A 17,502-nucleotide genomic window follows, 5' to 3' on the forward strand; every position below is an offset into this window, starting at 1 on the left:
TGATCTTAGTTTTTACAAGGAGACTTAGGACTGTATATTCCAGGTTCATTTACAAGGCCATTGCAGGTGTGGGAGCGGCTTTAGCAAAACAGCTACTACTTAAAGGGCACATTTTATGAGCCTGGAGAAACATCCGTTTGGGTTGTAAAATGGGGCTTGCAGCTTGTGTGTTTCTTCATTCGCAGAATATGCCATTCTCTTTTACATATGAGCACCCATTGATATGCAGCCAAGGTAAATAGCGGCCAAATTCTCTTAACAATAATATGCAGCATTTTTCCACTGCAGTGAACTTTGGCTTTAGCAGGAGGTATATTCCATAAACAAGTGATGAATATGGTCAAGTGGGAGCCCTAAAGCAGTTAAAAAGCAACTTACAAATGCATGTGCACATTAAGGGTCCCAAGCAGTCATCCTTGGGGAAGTGCATGGCACTTGTTCAATCATTCAGAATTACTTACCTGTACAGTTTTAAAAAGGCAGAGCAAAGAAAGGGGGGATTCATTGGGACCCACAATGGGAATTTACGTAATGATCTTTAACAGGCTTCTGCCCCACAAACTAGAAATGAAGTATATGTAAGTTGGGCAGTGGTGATTTTCTCTGAAACTTTGCATCCTCCATTGATTATAGCACTATGCAAAACAAACAAACCATTCTACAATGGTTTTAGGTGGGTTTTGTTTTGTTTTTTAAGTAATATGTGTCTTGATTGGAACATTTATCTTTCCAGCCAAAAATAACTTTAAAAATATCCAACAGAATTAATAAAAAAGATCACAGCACATTGGATAAGACCAAGATTATTTGACTGGACAAGGGGTTTGCCCCTGTGTCGTTCTTATCTAGAGTTCCAGTTCTGTAGTTATAGCTCTTGTTTTGTCGAATGATTCTAAATTCTATATAGAGTGGACATAAAGAGTCTGATGATTCTAGCAATGCTAAATAATAAGAGGGCAAAATGTGTTGTTGGTCATGTCTCACTAGTGTTGCTAAGTTCAGGTGCCAGGAATAGCACCAAGTAGTTCTTTCAGAAATAGCTTGATGGAACCAGATTCCCCCCCCTCCCAGACCAGTGTCTGGGAGGGCAAATGGGAACTGCTCCACCAATCTCAGTATGCCTTCAGTCAGCCCCCACTTGCCTCCATGCTTACAGCCTCCATGCTTACAGTCTAAGAGGTAAAATTGCCTGTCAGCTTCCTCCTCCTCAGTCTCAGTGTTGTAGAATTTAGCAGGGAGGAACTTGGGACTAAACTTGAATCTGTCAACTCTGCCTGTAGTTTTCTCTGGCGCCACCTACTGTTGGTCTTCCTGCCTTTCATTGGACCAGTCCCAATGGGCACCAGCCTCTTGGGATGATGGAGAATTCTGATAAAAACAAAGAAGGGAAGTGGAAATTGCTGCAGTTTGTGTATCTGTCTGTGGTCAGGAACAGAAATCAGTCAAGCAAATACGATTGGTATTCATTCACATTGGAAGCCTGCACATATTATATAATCAATGGTGTTTCTACATTGTTTTCCTTTACGTTGAAGTGAATGTATGTTGCATAAACAGACAGCAAGGCAAATAGCATAGTATTTGGTGGAAACGGAAGTGCAGCAAAATGGAAATTGCACTGGCCGGAATGGAAATTATAGCCTTCTTCCATCCTTCCCAGCTGCCACTGTTCCAGACTCCACTGAGCTCCCAGAAGGTGAACTGGGATGTGTCTTATATTCTGGCCACTTAGGATACAGTCCTCTACACACTTATCTGGGAGTAAGTCCCATTGACATGCATAGGGTGACACTGTTAAATTACAATCCCCAGTGGGTTCTTAGGCCACTGGAGAATTAATCAAAATTATAGGTCACATATCACCTCTTTCATTGATGTGGATGTTGTTACTCTGGCGCAGGCAGAAGGCCTATGTATCCCTGCTACTTTGCCAAGGAAACCTCCATGCTTGTGACAGAACTTCCTAGTTTACAGTCTAATCCTAAATATGATTATTTAAAAGTGGGCCCACGGCATTCAATGGGTCTTATGTAGCAACAGTTTTCTGAAATACAGCATAGCCCATCATTCTGTCGTTTCTTTTAGAAACACAGCAGAACACAATCACCCCTTTAAAAAAAATAAAAAGGGGGAATTGGAGGGGAAGGCGAACGCCTGGTAAAAGTGTCTATAATTACAACATTGACCACTAGATGGCAAAATCCAATTACCTTCCAGCCTAAAATAGCACTGGTCATTGGAAGAACCCCTTGAAGAAAATACATTTGTCCTCAGTTAAAAGAAATATTTACCAGTGGAAGGAACAAAATATGTTTTGCTTTATAAGGAAAAGACTGAGAGGGGAACTAATGAGGTGGTTTGGAGACCAATTATTCCATGCCTGCAAAATAATCCAGCAATTGTTGATTTTGCTGCAGAATTATAGTAGTCATAGTGAAGAATACAGTTTTCTAGAGGGCTTCAAAGTTCTGTGGTGTGATTAATTAAATCTCGTGTATCTACAGTGATTTTGGAATCACCACTAACTTGTCGTTATGGAAGATCTGACACTTCCCCTAAGAAATAGTAAGGTGCATACAGTCTCCTGTGCCCATTTTAAGGCAGATCAGTACCGTTCATAAACTTGGAATGGGGGTGGATAATACAGTTCACAAACACTGCATGTAAAATATATGAGCTATTATTCTTTAACTAGGCACTTAAAATATCCCATTTAATAGGTCCCACTGCAAAGGATAGTGGCTGGCCTGCTTGAAGTGACTGAGCAGGTGGGCTTGGCTAAGGGAGCAGTGAGCCGCCTTCTTCTCTCTTCTCTCTTAATTGCAGAATGTGGCAGCAGCTTTGCTCACCATATAGCAAAAGCCAAGAAGCAACCTGCCCTCTGTACAGGTACAGCTACAACACAGGACATACAAAGGCTGTGAATCAATATCATCAGTGCTATTTTCCTAGAAAATGAGATGCCGGAACTCACCACAAACACATCCCTTTCTCTTAGAATGGATATGGTACCCACCTGAGAGGTGCTGTAACTGAGTTCCAACTGGAAAAAAGCTCTGAATCTCATTCTGTATTCATGAATGGTTTTAGGTTGTTCACCAGTCAGCAGCTATCTGTAGCAAACACATCCATGGAAGTGTGTGGGCTGGAGATTCAGAAAAACATTATACTTTATACAGTGCTCTTTTTCTTAAAAAAAATGTTTAGGGGTACTCTCATTTTTACTCAGGAAAATCACCATTTTATAGTTCAAATCAGGAAAAATAAATACAGTAAATAGACAAAAGTACAAAGATTCACAAAATGTTTAGGGGTATGCATACCCCTGTGCCCCCCCCCCAGAAAAAAGCACTGACTTTATACCAGAAATCAGGAGCCTCTGGGCTTCCAGGTGTGGTTGGAGTTTGAGTCTGGAAGACAACAGGGTCCCCATCCCTGCTACATACAAGAGGAGAACAAAAGTAATACTAGCATTTATAGAAGTGTGCATTTTGATTCGCCTACATTTTTCTCCATTAACCTTACAACATCTCCGCAAAGAGTTACACCAGCGTTATTCTTTTTTGTGGCATGTGGCAGAGGAGCTGAAACAGAGTGAATAGCACTTTGCCTATGACCATCTAGTGAATTCAAGGTTAAAGTGACATTTGAAGCAGGAACCCAGAGCTCACAGCACGATCCAGGGTCTAATAAAACCCACAGGCATCTTTCTGTTTGCTAAGTTCAGATTGATTGTGATCACAGCTGCATTTGGACAGCACTTTATTCCAGCCTCCCAATATTTCCTTACCTGTTAACTTATGCATTTTACGTTACCTTTCATATGATGTAAAAACCACTTCTGGAAATCTAGTGGAATCTATTGGAACTGGAGCGCTCATTTCCATGTTGACCTTTTCCAGAAAAAAATATCTTTTTGCAACTCTGGTAACTTTGGAAAATCACAGGAGTTTTGTATTGTAATTTTCCAGCAGTTTTGGGGTGCTATTCTTTCCCACAGTTCTTTCCCACTGTTTAAAATTTTGTGTGACATGACAGTATGCCCATCAAATGCAAGTGGTGCAGCGTAAAGGGAATGTTAGAAATTGGGACTGAAGTGCTAGCATCGTAGCTAGCTGCTGCAATAGACCACTGCTGCAATAGACCACCCATCTGAATGCAGATTTGCACACGGCAAAAGTGAGTGCAAGAGCATTGCTACAATTCTTTGTGCACTACTGCTTTTTAAGGAACAGGAGAGAAGAACCTTCTCAAGGCACCACTGGAGGGCAACCTGTAGCTTGCAACAGTTCAGTGCGTTTTCAGTCTTCCCTCAGCGACCAGGAAAAAGATTTCCTTATAAGATGCCTGAGGTCTTCTGCCTTCATGGGCCAACCACAGTTTATTTACACAGTTCCTACTTGCCCTGTGCCCTGTCACTTGTGATCTACCTATCACCGTGATACCAACCGAGAGTCAAACTCAACATAATGGTGGCAGCGATGTCTTCCTTCATGGATGGGTTGTTCACATCTAAAATATGAATTGGGCTCTAATTTTCACATTCAAATGGATGAAGGGAGCTGGGACCTTCTCGTCCTTGCCTTACTTTCCAGTGATCATGGGCACCAGACACTTTTCTTCCAGATACTATAAATGACCTGGGCTGAAAGGAAAACAAGTGTAAACAGGTAAATAGTTCTTACCCATGTGCCTTTTTGTTGCAAAAATCAGTCAGACATAACCTTATCCATCCTGATTTATATCCCACAGGAATTTGGACTAGATAGCTTGTGTGTTTTCGTTACAGGATCATATAGAGCATAAGATTAGACTAAGGAGCTGTCTAGTCTGCCATTCTGCCACATGCCTTTGTGAAGCTCCCCCTAGCTTCCCCTTGCAATAGGTGTTCACAGCAGTAAAGTACCTCTGAATCTGTAGATTCCATTGAGCCATCAAGGCATTTAGCCTGTGATAGACCTTATCCTCCAATGTGTCATCTACTTAGTAGTAGTCATCCTTTTCTTAAACCAAAAACCCTATAAAGCCTTTCCTTGTATGAAGAGTGCTCCAGTAACTGAAAACCTATTTCATAAAAAAATAGATCTTTCCCAACTCTATTATAGCCTTTTTGAGAGCCAACACCCAGTACAGTTGGCTCTCTATACCAAGTGGGCTCCACCTTATATTTATATAAGGCACTGTAATACCGATAGTTCCCCTGCTACCACCAGACCTTTCCAAATACTGTAGCCTTATTCTCAGCTGATGCAAATGGAGTTGGCATTTCCTACTGTCACACCAAGATTTACTTTCTGGTTAGGTCTCCTAATGTTCCACTGAACCTGATTTGCCCTTTTGTTGCCCATTTGCTACATTTAGAGATGTATTTCAGAGCCCTTTGCTGCTCACTTGGGTTTTCATCAACTTGCATCATCCACTGTTGTAAACCTGCAAATTTCATTGTTCACGCTCTCCTGGGTCGGCCAGCACAGAACTTTTGATATGATTCTCTGCATGAGTTTGTGATGATCATTATAAGTGTTACTATTCTTGTTGTTTCTGTTACTGTACTATCAGTAGTGGCAGTGTTTTTCTTCTAGAAAATAGGAGCCAGCACTCACCATGAAGTTGTTGCAGTAAGTGCCACACTTTTTAACAAGAAAAAAGAGGTGCCCGTACTGCGTATCCTTGAGTACCCCCCCCCTTTTAAAAAAGCACTGAGTTGCGGTAATTGAGAAAAGATGGAGTACGGTTGCTTTGTTCCTTTTTTGTAAGTATTGTTATATAATGCCCTTCATCCAAAAAATCACAGGGCAGTCAACAACATGAAAACTCAAAATAAAAACCCAAAATACACAACACCATAACAAAACAAATTACCTCCTGAGTACATTTAAAAGGTCATAGATTGTGTAATCAGCCAAATACCTGGTTGAAGAGGAACATTTTTGCTAATATCCAGCTAGTTTACTCCCATTGCCAGGTATGGCTTTTCCCATCAATGAGACAGAACAACATTGTCCTTGGCAGAATGTTGTCTTCTGTTGTATTATCAGCAGAAGCTGTTGCAGTATCTTGATGTGGCAAGCAGAAATCCTATCTTCCGTTATACATATTAATGGGACTGCAGTGCAGTCAACTAACAACAGACATGCATCCCTGATGTGCAGCCTTGATGTGTATTGGTGCATGTAGCAATAAATCGCAGGGAAGCCACATCAAATGTCACACTCCATATTCTTCATTGTGTGAGGCTTCCATGGACGTACAATTTAAGCACTCTCCTCTTTCATGACATTAAAGACCATGAAATGGTGTGCAACAGCATTACTGGTTACCATTAGTAACCATTTTACATTTTAGCAAGTTCTTGCAGGGTTGATTTAGCCTCTTTGCATAAAAAACCTTGGCCTTGGCAATTTTGCTATCTCTACAGCACATTTCAAAAATGCCTGCAAACATTTTCTTTTTCTTGGAGATCTTTCCTGTGTAACTGCAGCTGAGCTCAGTTGCTGCGAGAGTCCTTAGTAACAGGAAACAGTTGTCCAGTTGAAAGAACAAGCTCTAAAATAAACAGCTTTCCCTCCCCCGTTCAAACCCCCTCAGGACAATATTTGCTTTTCTAAAATATCATTTTGCCATGGCTTTGGGACCTCGCTTGACAAACTTGGGGGTCTCTGAGCAGTTCAAAGTAGGCTTGACCTATGGCAGCACAGAGAAAAGAGGAGCTGCATATAAATGGCAAAATTATAAAAGGATCAATTCTCAGTCAACTCATTAGCAATGCGTAAGTGATAACTCCTCTTTCGAAGTCTCTTTCATAATTACTCACACAAGCCGTATTTGGTTCACAAGTTTCATAAATGAAGGTTAAGTTGACTTAACCGCCCAGGATTTACCAGCCATGTTAAGGCATAAAATGTGTATGCTTTTGAGTGCCTCTCCAGATACAGCTGTTGACTTAAAGACTCCAAGGTTAAATGGTGCCGGCTCTAGAGTCCAAGTTAGTTTCCTTATTGGTCAAGCACTGAAGCAGCAACGCAACATGACAGCGCTGTTCAGGAAAGATATCGAGTTGACACATCAAGTGTGCAGTTAAGACAGCAGTGTTTGGTTGATGCCAAGGTGCCAATCTAGGATTCTGCAGTGTCTTATTCTTATACACAATGTTTGTTTTTGAGCGATTACAGCAGGGGTAGGGACCCTTCATCAGCCTGAGGGCTGCATTCTGGGCAAACTTCCGGAGTCCACATGCCAGTAGGAGGTGGGAGTGGAACAACTTGGGTCCAGGATACCTTATAGACCAACAAAGGAATGCTGATCATTGTTCCCCATGTTTCAGAAACCCAACTGGTCTCAGGTATTGGGTGTCACTGGACCCATGCTATGAAACACGCTTGCAGCAGAGATTCTGCAAGCATCCTGGGCTACTAACCTGTAGGCATCTCTTGGAGACTATCTTTTATGTCAGTAGACCCATTTAGTTGTTTAAACATTTGAAAAAAGCCAGGTGTTTTTATTATTTTCTTCTGTATTGGTTTTATGGGGTTGATGCTTTTTGTAAATTTTGTTGTACACTGTCCTGGTGTTTCATATGTGGGGCAATCCACAATTTTTTGTTATAAATAATAATAATAAATTATTTGGAGGCATACGGGGATGACTGACACTTTGTGGTATTTCTTTGGCAGTGTCTACCATTAATAGTGTTTTGTTCCAGGATGGGTGTCAAAGGTTGGCATGGTGTGGCATGTGCTGAGGCCCATACCCCAGCAGGGAGACTCCTGGACCTGCCTGCTGCATCAAGCAAGTAGACTGTAGGCGGGAGAACCCACAGAGGGGTTCTTATCCAAGACCTCTCAAAAACATTGAGCTGGTGCTATTTTGCATGATCAGAATTTTAAGGTCTGTGTGCTCACCAGATTTTTCTGGTTAGAAATTCCCCCTTTTCCCTGATATTTTAGATGTCATTATCTCCTTATTTTCTTTTAGTTCGAAAGGAAAAGATGTCCTAGCCATTTTTTTAAACAGGGAGACCCAGGTTCAAGTGACATGGATAAAAGCATTGGCCATGTCATTATCTCACAGCCTCAATTTCCCAATAAGAACATAGTGTTCTACTCTGTGCATCCAAACAAGATAATTTGTCTTATTTAGATACAGATACCCCTTTGGGTGCTGGCATTGGCACCTAGATCTAAAACAGATCTAAGACAGATATTTATTTCTGTTTGTCCAGTCCTATGATTAGCGTGAGGTGAATCTGAGTGAGCTTTAACAGCCAGGGAAGGCAGATGATAGCGTCGAGATTAACACCAGACTGTAAATTACACAAGGTAACTATTATGCTTTGAAAAATAGGTCAACCTTTGATCTGACTTTTTATCGAGATGGCTGGAATCTGACATATCCAGCCTCAAAATTAGACTCCTAAAATCTTATCAAAAGGAAATGGGGCTTTTGAAATCATTAGCATCTCTAGAATAGGTTGATCACATTTCCCCTAGTGCAGGCTTGAGTCTGTGCTGCTCTTTAACCTGCCATTTCAAATATAATTTTCCTCTGAACAACAGCAACAAAATAGAAAGAGCAATCACCAACTCACCATCAAGAGAAGGTGAAATCTGAAACTTCATTCCTCCTTGGTACGGTTATCCATACATCAATGGCAGACTGGAACTGTATGTTTATTTATTTGGCTAGGGCATATCTCTGAACCTCAGGGATTATAGAATTTCCCTGAAATGCCAGCATTTTCCTTTCATATTCCTTTTATCTCTGTGTTATGTTTGTGTACTCTCTAATTCACAAACATGCCCAGCACAGTGGCACTATTCACCACAGAAACATAGGTGGGGAGGGGGAGAGAGAGAGAGAGAGAGAGAGAGAGAGAGAGAGAGAGAGAGAGAGAGAATAAATCAGTGAACAGTCATTTGGACTCTGGTGAAAGTTGGAGGGGGATAATGTCTGAAGGAAGCTTCCCGTGATCTGTGTGGACTCTACATTGGACAACTCAGAGCAGGGGGAGGATGGGAAAGGAGATTGTTAGCTGCTTTGAGACTCCTTAGGGTAGTGATAAAGCTGGATATCAAATTCAAACTCTTCTTCTTCAGGGCACACATGGGAAAGGCAGGTGCCTTGATCTCTTTGGTCTTACAGCAGCAGATAGCAGTAAACCTCTGCCATGACTACAATGTTTGAGACACCTCACACAACATTTCCTCCTCAATGGCAAAACACACACACACACAAAACCTCTTCATACTCAACACTAAGACCAAAACATTTAGACTTGATCCAAGTGGCTAATGTTCTAGATCAGCGCTGCACTGGAAGCTACCTCAGTGTTGTGGTGTCTTTGGTGTAGTGTGGTGTAGCGTGGTGTAGTGTGCCAGCGTGGTGTAGTGGTTAAGAGCGGTGGACTTGTAATCTGGTGAACCGGGTTCATGTCTCCGCTCCTCCACATGCAGCTGCTGGGTGACCTTGGGCTTGTCACACTTCTCTGAAGACTTTCAGCCCCACTCACCTCACAGAGTGTTTGTTGTGGGGGACGAAAGGAAAGGAGATTGTTAGCCGCTTTGAGACTCCTTAGGGTAGTGATAAAGCGGGATATCAAATCCAAACTCTTCTTCTTCTCTTCTGGATCCAAATGGTAATGCTGGATGCCCTCTTGGCCATTGCCCTATGGGGTGCCACACTGCCACAGGGTTCCATTTTTTTTAACAAAAATTATTTTTATTTGATTGTACAAATATAAACGTCTAGCATTCCAAATGCATATCCATATATAGAGATGACTCTGAATCTCAAGACTTCCCCCATCCCCTACATGGGTCCTATTGTCAACATTTACAACTGCATATTATTCCGTATTCTATATTTTATATCAATCCATATTGCCCACAGCATTTGTTACATTACAAGTGGGTTTCAAATCCTGCTAATGTATCCATCTGCTTGCAGTGGTCTCCTAGATAAGTTATAATCTCCCCCCATTCTTTTAAAAAAGTTTTTGTCCTCTCGGTTCCTGAGTTTTCCAGTTAGCTTTGCCATTTCACCACAGGGTTCCATTTTATTCCTCATGCTGTTCAACAAGCTACATGAAAATGCTGGGAGAAATCACCTGGAAGTTTGGGCTGAAGTGTCACCAGTATGTGAATGACATTCAGTAAAATCTATTAGGTTGGTGGGGACAAGAAACGGGGCCTTCTCCTTGGTGGGCCTCTACCTGGTGTTGTTCTGTTCTGGGGACCCACTCTAATCTTTAAAGAAGCTTTGAAGGCACATTTTTTTAGAATGGACTTTAGAGTCTAAATTGGTATGTTGGATAATGGGGACTATTGACTAGGACTGGTATTATAATTCAAATGTAAATATTTGTTTCCCCCCCCTTACTCTTGTATTAATTGTTCTATTAAGTTTTATGCTTCGTACACAGGTTAATGAGATGATTGTCTGAAATCTGGTATAGAAGTCATTACCTAAATAAATAAAATAAGCCGATGACCACCTATGCAACAGGACTTTCTTGGAATATTTCATTTACATGAGTACCTCTACTTCATTTTTGGCAACTCTCCTCTCGCACTATGCCTCATCTCTTGTCCTTTGGATATTCCCCCCCTCCAAGAGCTGCAGTAAGTGTGGGTGTGTGATAGAACTGAAAAAGCCCTTGTGTTTTGATTTTCTTTGGCATATCAGAGCAAACTGTTCTGCCTTGCTTGCTTCTTGATGTAGAGCAAGATATGTTTCACTTTTAAATCAGCACAGGGAGCTTATGGGTTTAAGCTTTGATTTCAAATAGCTAGGCCTGTTCAGGAGCAGGAGAACTGGAGGAAAGCATATGCTAGAAGACTTCTTGGAGCACTGTTTTGCCTCCCTGCTACAAGCTTTCATTACCTTTGAATGCAGCTGATCCCCATGCTCTTTAATGTCTGTTGCTTTGCGTGCATGTGTTTTTTCTAAACGTACGCTTTTCTTAAGCAGGGCTGCTCATTTTCAGTGTGTCCAATGTTTGGATTGTTTGGTTTTTGAAAATCCACTCACCCCACCCAAAGGCATCTCCTGGTACCAAGCTCATTAACAGAACCCGGCGGCCTGGTTGTCTTCTCCTACGCTTGCACCACAGACCAGGGCATTCCTTAGCCCCCCATGTCATCCATTTAACATTGTTATTCCTGAACTTGTGTAGAAGTCAATCAAAATTAAAAACCCAAGCAATGCATCTGAGCTTTTCATGTTATGTTTTCACAGCCCGTTTTCTTCTTCGAGGAGACGTCCTGAACTTTTTCTACTAAAGTGCCTTTGACAGCAGAGCTTGGGCTGAAAAACAGTTGGGCAGCTGGGTGGAGTATTATGGGGGGGCAAGAGAGAGATGGAAGACTATTATGGAAAGCAGCTTAGCAGATAGGATAGCTTTCAGTTTAATCACACTTGATTGCCACAGCATATTGTCATTGTTTGCAGTTATCTCCACAATCCAGTTAAGGCAACAATTTTGGAACTGAAACCTGGTCCCTTTTCTCTGCCATGGTTTGTGCAATCAGTGATCCATGAAGTTATAATAACCCTGCAAGGCATTAAGCAGAGATCCCTCAACTCCTTCTGAGCTCCCGTCGACATGGGAGTTTATAATGGCTTTTTTTCCTGCTTCTTGTTTCTCCAAACTTTTCTGCCAACTGGAAATCCATTATTCATGGCTGGATCTTAATCTGAACATCCAGCAAGTCTAAATAGTTAGAGTAGAATCCCCTTAAAGTGTTTTTTCATCTCTCAGAGTTACCCCTCAAGACAGCTTTAGTGACACTGGAGTCGTGGATTAATTGACTTGTTTGCTCAGCTAATTAACTGCAGATTAAATATGGATATTTTAGGGTTGCTCTGTGTAGAGAGCACAGTTGTAGAATGCATTGTTCTGCTCAGGCAAAGCATTTATAATTATTCCCCAAAGATTATATTGTGTTTTTGTCCTCTTCTCAGTGTAGAAATAATTTCTGTTGCACTTCCATTGCACTTCCATCACCGGCAACTCCCCCCCTCTGAATAAATCTAATCTGAATGCTTGTTCTAGGATGTGCAAGTCGTGCCCCAGTCATAGAGATGTGCACAGCTTTGTGGGACTCTTGCTGGCCTCAGTTTGTCAGTATTTTGTAACGTAAGGAATTGGGATGGCCATTGTTTCTCAGTACTGCCTACATTGACTAGCAGCCTTCCTTCAGTGTTTCAGACAGGAGCATTCCCAAATGCTATATTGAGATGCTAGAGATTGAACTTGCACATCTTCTATGTGCAAAGCTATGACCTTTCCTCAGGATCCCCTCTCTATACTTTAAAAATATGTACTTACATAAAAGGGAAACACTTGCCCACTTTACAAAATGGTTAGCAGGGGAATACTGCAGATGTAACTTGCTTTCCCCCCTAAAACCATGCTCTGTATTTCAAGAAAAATTTTTTAACAATCCCCGCTTCTTCTTTGAAATATGTTACTCATGGGAAAATATATCAACATTTAAGCAACTGTGCAATTCTTTTTAAAGACTGTTCCCCACAATAATATCTTATTCATGTATCCCATTAATTGTCACCTGCCTCCTTCTGGCCAAACTGGAATATTATATGCCAATGAATTCATGATGGACAGTACAGTGGTACCTCGGGTTACAAACACTTCGGGTTACAGACTCCGCTAACCCAGAAATAGTACCTCGGGTTAAGAACTTTACCTCAGGATGAGAACAGAAATCATGCACCGGTGGTGCGGCAGCAGTGGGAGGCCCCATTAGCTAAAGTGGTACCTCAGGTTAAGAACGGTTTCAAGTTAAGAACAGGCCTCCGGAATGAATTAAGTTCGTAACCAGAGGTACCACTGTAATGGGGAAAGCATAGAGGGGAGTCAAAATGGTTGGTTCCACTGTTTTATCTCTGAGTCGAGCTATAACACAATGTAAAGGTAACAGGGTATGAGTGCTTGCCTGCTCCCAGCACCAGAGTCCACGTCTCTTACACATCTCTTTACCCTTGCAGCCCCTCCCTCGTTCACTCACACACATTGAAAGGCTATGTTCACACTCCTGTTCACTCTGCATCCACTGCATTCCCAATGCTGGTTTGGAAAGGACTGTTGCGAACATAACACAATACATATCTATCTTGTCATTTCTTATGCAAAATACTGCATTTTGATTCCCTTTCCCCCCTAAACCAGTTTTGATCCGATTTGAGAAAAAGAACAACCTGGCTGTGTTTTAAGTTGGTCATGTGGTAAGGGCTCCTGAAATACCATCCTTTACACTGAATTGTCCTGTTGCAGCATTGGGTCTCAGCATCAGATCACTAATGGGCGAGCATGATCCTGCTGCTCATAAGGAACAGCCTTATGTAAAACTCTCAACAGAAAGCTCCCCACTCACATTTTAAATCCTACATTTGATAATCGAAAAAGGCACACTTGGGCATCTAGGAGAGTGGGAAAAATGGGGTTGTGGAAAAAAGAGCAAAGAAACAAACAAACCAAGATAAGAGAATGTTTAAAGTCAGCTTTAAATTCTTGTTTTCAGTACTGTTTATACTGTTTAGCTGGAGAAACCTTTGCATCCAGTCAATTTATTCCTGGCAAAGTAAATTGAAATCTGTGGATGGCCATAAGCACAGAGTTCTCTGTTATCCTATTCCCCGTGGTTTAGAATAACAAGTGACACCCAGATCAGAGACCTTGGGGAGAGAAAAACAGAGTTCTGACAGACGTAGAAACACTTTTGCGTCTTCTACTCCCCCTTCTCCCGTGAAGGTTTTACTGCTGTGGAGGCTGTTGTCTGTTGGGTCAGAGAGCGCAGATGACTTCAGCTAGTCAGTTTCAGTTTATTGCCTGGTTCAGGTGTATCTAATAAGTAACTTCAAGGTCATCCCCCGTCATTAAAAACGCCACAGTCAAGGAAATGATAGTGGGATCGTAAACTCATATTGACATAAGTAATTATGCCATTGGTTCCTGCCATAGGAAGCTTGTATGTTTGCAAACAACTCTCCCCTCTTAAAAATAATCCCCAGGTTTTGTCAGATCCTGCTTGACCTTAGCTGCTTCCCCAAGTAGCCCAGATAATGAAGAAGACTGGAGAGCAGGGGAGGGCTGACAATGACTTCACCTAGCTTTTTCTTCTTTCCAGAGAGTTTGGAAAGAGAGGGGGAGGAAGAGAACAGAAGAAAAGCCAATGGCCCATCGACTGCAGCATCCCCTTCTCACAGTGTCCAAGCACAATCTTGTAGCCGAGTAAGATTGTCTTCCATAAACACAGTTTTAATAATGAATTCATGAGTGGCTGTGGAGGCCAATTCTGGACCCACACGTCCTTCCACAGTGGGGACATTGGTTTCCGGGGAGGAGTTGATCACAGTGTGGATTTGCCAGGCATGCCTTCCTCCTAGCACGTTTCTCCCTTGCGTCCTGCATTCGAGTGTCTTCAGAGCCCATGACACCTTTGGTTAAGGCTGCTCTCCAACTGGAGCGCTCGCAGGCCAGTGTTTCCCATAGTGCTCTCCCCTCCTGTGGTTTCCAGCAATGGGTTCAAAAGCATTACTGCCTCCAACCATGAGAGCAGAGCAGAAAGCAATGAGTGTGGGTGCAAATTTTGGTTTTTGCTTGCCTGATCCAACTGGCTGCTCTAGTGAAATGGGGGGGGGGTAGAAACACTGGTTTTTTGCATTGCTGGAATGTAGCCTACTGTACAGAGGCAAGAGTCTGCATACTTTTGCCTTTGGCCCACCCACCACTGGCATGTTCAGCACTTAGAATATGGACCAGAAAGGAACAGAAGCCTCAACCTGAATCCCTCCCCCCCCATCCCTACATTTGTAGAAGGCACACTTAGTGTGAAAAGCTGAAAAAAGGCCAAATTCCTCTCCCAAAGCAATTTCCAGGTTGCCATGGAAAATGCCCCCAAAGAATGAAAATTGTCCAGTCATGTTGAGCTGCTGGCGAAATGTTAAATGTGCTGTACTAGCTGTCAGGTGGAGGAGTACTGCTGAAATTCAGTTTGAGTCAATTTTTTACAGTCAGTGTGGGGTTCTGTGATGACATCTACTAGAATCTTTGGGCATTCCAAATTTCCTAGCTGTCTGCTAGGCCTTGCAGTGCATACATGATACATCCTTTCCCTCTTGAAATACACATTTGGGGAGCCCTTGGCAGTTTAGGAGTCTCAGCTGTAATATCTTCCCATGGCAAAATAATAGTAAGAATAAGAATAATTTTAACTATCAGGTGTCACTGGTCTTACCCCAGTGATGACAGAAAACAGGACCAGACTACTTCCTGCAACACATTTCATGATTTTAATCCACCGCCTATATATTAGGGTTTAGAGTTCCCTCTGTACAACATTTTGGGGGGTGTTAAGTAAAGCATTATTATTATTTCTTTAAATCCAGCCTGCTTAAGAAAACAGCATTATTGTTCGTCGTTCCTATAATAAAAACATTTCTAAGTATATGGCAGGATGTGTGGGTGGGTGTATGGACAGAACAATTTTTTTTGCCGTTTTGCGTGTTCTTAAGGAATAGAGACCCTTTTCTTTTCCTACGCCTAGGGGGCGCAGCAGGATTATTGCAACGGTCGGAAGCGGCGAGCTTTGCCTTTTTGCAAATATTTTAAGGAAGCAGTGGAAAGTTCAAAGTAGATGGCTTTTTATTATTATTTTTTAGGAGATCTGGAGAGGTCAAACGATTGGTGTTTTTTGCAGATCGAGATTTCCTGGAACTACCCTCGTTTGGAAAAGGTAAAACGTGCTGTCTCTTTCCCCAACCCTTCCCGTACGTCTTTTTCTTTCCTTTCTTGCAGAGCCCAGGTTGCCTTCTGTTGCAGGAGAACAGTCACCATTCATGTGCTCTGCTGAGCGCAATTCCCAGAAAAAGAAATGAATGTGATGCATTTTGCTTCGGGTTTTTTCCCCATTTGCGATCTGATCTGATCTCATTTCATCAAAATATTGCAGTGGAGAAAGAAAGTTGTGCTGTGGATGTGAGCAATAGCATGAGAAAGAGTAAGACCAATATTCCTGCAAGCCAATTTCAGACTCACCCACGTGCGTAAAAGAAAAAAGTTTTGCCGGCGTGTCAAACACTGCCTTGCTCAAAAATGCTATTTAGAAAGCTAGTACAGCACACATAGCTGCGATCTAATAATGTTTAAATTGGATTGTGGATAATAGTGTAAATTGCACACAGACATTTAGCTAAATTCATTTACATAGCCTAATTCAGAATGCAACTCTATGCATATTTAGTCAGAAGTTAGCCCCACTGGGTGCCATGAGGTTTACTGTCTAATCAGTGTGTTGCAGATTGCTGCTAAAACTGCTAGCTAGTTAGGAGATGCAATAAGTTGCCTATGTCCCTTCCATATGATATTTCTTAAAATACTATTGCTTTAAATAATTAAGCTTTTCAATGCATTACATAATTTTGTTTAATTAACTTTGTTTAATTAATTATGGAGCATGCCCCTTGAAACACAGTGGAACTTGCCTCCAGTCAAAAAATACACAGAATTGCATTTTTTAGCTTTTTAAGAAGCGAAAAACAAATATATTACATCAGATTAGGATCAGATTATTTTAATTAAACTGTCGATGTTCTATTTTAAATAATATCAATTTATTCACTTTTAGAAAAATCATATTAAATTCATTAGCCACAAAATAGACTTTTCCAGCACTGCCATCCCCCCCCTCAAAAAATCATTTTGCAGAGAACAGAGGTGATTAAAATTGGATCAAATGCCTACATTGTAAAATTACGATCAGTGAAAAAGTTAATCAATTCCAGGGCTTTAATGACTTCTTCACCCATGAGGTGTTTTGCTCCCTAACTCTTCAGGCTACCTTTGAGGTGATGAAAAGTAGTAAGGGGGAAAAATGGCCCTGATGGTTGCTTCATGCAATGCAAGTTATCACTTGAAGTGATACCTGGTTTGAAAGTACTGTACACAAACAGCTTATGGGCCTGTGGCCACCAGTTCATGTAATATTCCCTTGATGTACACTGAAATTTTTGCAGGCATACATTTAAGTTTCATTATTTCAATCCCAATTCAGTTGACAACTTTTAAATTACTAAATCAGTCATTCAGTTTCTAAACTGTTTTCTCCCTTAGTGTCTCAGAGCACATCACGATATGTCTACATGCACAGGAATATGTACAATACTTGCTAGACTTTACAGTGCAGTCCTGTATTTGTCTAATCAGAATTAAGCACCATTGAGTTCAATGGGGCTTAATCCCAGGTAAATGTCAGGATTGCTGCCTTTTATCTTATTTTTTTCTTCGTGAATGCTTAATTTGCAATACTGCTTTGTTAATGGCTTTTATGCTGTTACACATATAGGCTTTCATGCAATTAATAATGATTAATGAATCAATACTTTCAGCCTATCACATTTTACCCAGCTGAGCATTCACGGCACATGTAGGATACAGGCCTTAGTCTGTAAACCAATTGAGTAAGTAACCTCAATGAAGTGCAA

General features: G+C 41.5%; 1 long non-coding RNA gene across 2 annotated transcripts in view; it reads left to right on the forward strand.

Annotated features, from left to right (window-relative positions):
* Nucleotides 1-15,580: 15,580 nt before the first annotated feature.
* Nucleotides 15,581-17,502, forward strand: part of LOC128415803 (uncharacterized) — an 85,852-nt gene continuing 83,930 nt past the window's right edge. For both annotated transcript variants that reach the window (XR_008331075.1, XR_008331076.1), the window contains exon 1: nucleotides 15,581-15,755. This is a non-coding gene — a long non-coding RNA (uncharacterized LOC128415803). The remainder of the gene's footprint in view (nucleotides 15,756-17,502) is intronic.

Source organism: Podarcis raffonei, chromosome 6 (assembly GCF_027172205.1).
Source record: "Podarcis raffonei isolate rPodRaf1 chromosome 6, rPodRaf1.pri, whole genome shotgun sequence".
NCBI lineage: Eukaryota > Metazoa > Chordata > Lepidosauria > Squamata > Lacertidae > Podarcis > Podarcis raffonei.